Here is a 3,602-nt window from a genome sequence, read left to right on the forward strand (position 1 = left end):
ATATTATTCTCATTGCTAATGCAACCTTTCCTGAAAATGCTCCTTCCAAGCAAAAATTAACTACTGTAGTGTAAAGGCACTAAAGCACATAACACACTGAGTAAACTGTATGAGATCACAAATATGTGTTGTACAATATATATGAAAATATACATGTTTAGTTTCATGCTTGTTGTGGTTGAGCAAAGGGGAAGACGGTGGACTGGATTCTGATTACAAGAAATAAAGTGGATCTCAAGTTCATACATGGAGATGTAATGACAGATGCATCATAGTAATTTTGTTCACTTATAAACATATCTAAGTTTAGATATATTTTTTAAAAAACTGAAGGAAAAGAAAATATGGAACAACTTTGCAAAATCTTTATTGATACAAAAAGTACTTACAACAAAGAGGCACTACATGCACTTCTGCAAAATCTCTTTATTGTCTAGCAACACTGCACTGAAAATTATTAAGCAACTGAAATGTACTTCAGCAATATGATAAAAATCCCTTTTATTTCCATTCTATGCGTCTGTTTGGAACAGACGCATACAAAACAATGACAAATATATACACACCTGATATTGTCCCACCATAAAGACATTTTGAAAAGGAAAAAAATTACACAGAAGTTTGAGTATCTTTGTCTCCTACTTTGGGTGGACTGGTAAGAACTTCATCAACTAAGCCCATCTCCTTGGCCTCTTCTGCTCCCATGAACTTGTCTCGCTCCATCATTGGTGCTGCAGATGATTAAACATTAATAATTCTTTATCCTGATAAGAAGTTTTCATCTATTATTCGAACTGGAGTGCATACAATTGGAAATTAATGGGAGTGTCATTCAAAATATAATTCCATTTCCCAAAGTTAAACTAATTACTAAATATGAATAATTAAAATCCAGCTATCCATTGTAAGCTGAATCAAAGAATCATATACCTACCAATCTTTTCTATAGGCAAGCAGTATGCTTCACATACAGATTATTAATCTTTCCTTCAGTCGAAGAATTTCTTCTGCCTGGATTGAATGTCTGTTGCCTGTCCCTTAGGTTAAAGCAATGCAGAGAAAACATTAATGTGACTATGACTCAAGATGAAAAATGGACAGTGTAAATAAGGTCATAGTCATGTACATATCATTGGGGAGTAACATTTGAAAGCATGAGGACATTATACATGTCATAAAGGATATGAAAATGTGAAAGTCATGCAAAAAAAAATACATTCCTGCGTCCATGTATCTTAATTCGCCTCACAAAATGTTTATACCATTCACTAGGGATTGCCACAAGGATTTATAAATTCTATTGCTGGTCTCATGGCTTTTGTATGAATATAACCTTAAAGTCTTATCTACAAAGGAAAATCTAACAAAATATAAAAGTCATGATGCCAACAAAGTTCCTACAGTTGAACACACCTGCGCACCACCATGAGGCTGAATGTACCATGATTCGTGAATGAGGTAGAGAGGTCTATTCGCCAGGACTTCCAGCCTGCTAGCAGGAGAGCGCCAGGAGCAGGCTGACCCACCACACCATGTGGCTATAGGAGGCTGCACATACTGCATTGGTCATAGATTGCAAGGCCTGTGTCACAACACCCCAGGACTCTTCAAAAACAAGAAAATAATTATCGCAAGGCTTCTTTGCTATACATACATACCATATATATATATATATATATATATATATATATATATATATATATATATATAATATATGTGTGTGTGTGTGTGTGTTTGTGTCTTTGTGTGTGTTTGTGTGTGTGTGTGTGTGTCTTTGTGTGGTGTAAGTGTTTGTGTGTGTGTGTGTTATATAAATATACATTATATGTACATATGATATACACACACACACACACGCCACACACACACGCACAACACACACACACACACACACACACACACACACACACACACACACACACACAACACACCCACACACACACACACACACCCACACAATTTTTTATATCATATCTCAATATTCATTATATATATTTTTATCGCTATAAACCATCTCCCCATCGATCGTTTTCGCGCGCCATCTATGGATCTTTCGTTAGCGCAGCAATCGGTGGGCGCGCAACGACGATGGTAGCCTGGCGTTGGGGGGAAAGGGGTAGAAGATGAGATTTTGTCACGGGTGATACATGATGTTTTTGTCAGGAAATTCTAACTTCTAGAAAAAACGTCAAGGGAGTAGCCCCTTAACCTATTAGGACACCTTAAAACTTTAAAAATAAAACGCTTTGTCTAACCCGTGGACACACGCCATCTTTCGGTTGTTGTTCCAACAAAAAACTTAAATGGCTTTTTCGAGTTGCCATTCCCCAAACCAAAAATTTTTATTGCTACTTCCTCCCCGGATATGGAAATTTGATGGGGAAGCGAAGGGATCGAAGGGTACTGTACGATCAATAAAAATTGTAGACTGTGAAGGAAATTTTTTTTATAATATTGTAAAAGGGGTAATTTTGTGAAGGGAAAATTTATGAAATGTACGGGTGAATAAAGTTTGAAGACGTTTTTAAAAGTTTTATTTTTTTATTTTTTCCAAAAAATAAATTAATTAAAACTATGCTTGTGAAATTTTTTTTTTAAAATTGCTAATTCTCTCCAGACCTAAAAAATAAAAAGCTGTGGGAAAAAGGTTGGTAAGAGTTTTCATACTCATGACGAAAAAACGTCAACCATATCGTCGATTGGCAGCGGATCTACCCATTGCTGCCAAGAAAGATCCTAAGGGGCTGCCAAACGATCGATGGCGCGGATCGGTTTATTTTGCGCATAACATTAAAATAAAATATATAATATACATATATATATATATAATATATATATATATATATTATTATATATTATACACCACCAACACAACACAAACCACACACACACACATACATACTAATATATATATATACAATATTATACCATAAAATAATACATAAATATAATATAATTTTCATTAATATACATTATAAAATATATATATTTTTTATATATATCATATATATATAATATAAAATATTATTTTATATAATAAAAATATTTTAATATATATATATATATATATATATATATATAAATATGTTTGTTGTGTTTGTGTTATATATTATATATAATATATATATATATTTTAAAATATAATATAAATACAAATAAAAATTTTAAATACATCTTATATATACAACACACCAAAAAACACACATACAAAAAATACATACAACAAATATTATAAATATATATATATATATATATATATTATATATAAAGTGTAAATAATCACTATGTATATTATACAACATATGTATATATACTCTATGTAATTTTATGCATATTAAATATATTATAAAATATTTTATATTTCCTAAAATTTAAAAAAACTATATATATACAATTAATAGATAATAATATCAAAATACAGGGGGGTTTTATAGGAACAAGGGAAAAAGGCAAACCAAAGCAAGACTGAGCGACTCAAAGATATTTTCGGGTGCGATGGGACAAATAAAAAAACGAAAATCGAGTTGAGTGGCGAAGGGTGGTGGGGGGGTCCCGGGGTGCCAAACAGAGCATACCCTTATTGATGATGATAAAATTTAAGT

The 3,602-nt window shown here is 32.2% G+C and overlaps 1 long non-coding RNA gene across 1 annotated transcript; it reads right to left on the minus strand.

Moving 5' to 3' along the window:
- Nucleotides 1-351: 351 nt before the first annotated feature.
- Nucleotides 352-983, minus strand: LOC119572848. Its single transcript, XR_005228737.1, has 2 exons — nucleotides 935-983; nucleotides 352-731 (listed from the first exon to the last, which is right to left on the minus strand). It is a non-coding gene; the product is annotated as an uncharacterized LOC119572848 (long non-coding RNA).
- Between the last annotated feature and the right edge of the window lie 2,619 nt (nucleotides 984-3,602).

The sequence above is a fragment of the Penaeus monodon genome, chromosome 5 (assembly GCF_015228065.2).
Source record: "Penaeus monodon isolate SGIC_2016 chromosome 5, NSTDA_Pmon_1, whole genome shotgun sequence".
In the NCBI taxonomy this organism is placed as follows: domain Eukaryota; kingdom Metazoa; phylum Arthropoda; class Malacostraca; order Decapoda; family Penaeidae; genus Penaeus; species Penaeus monodon.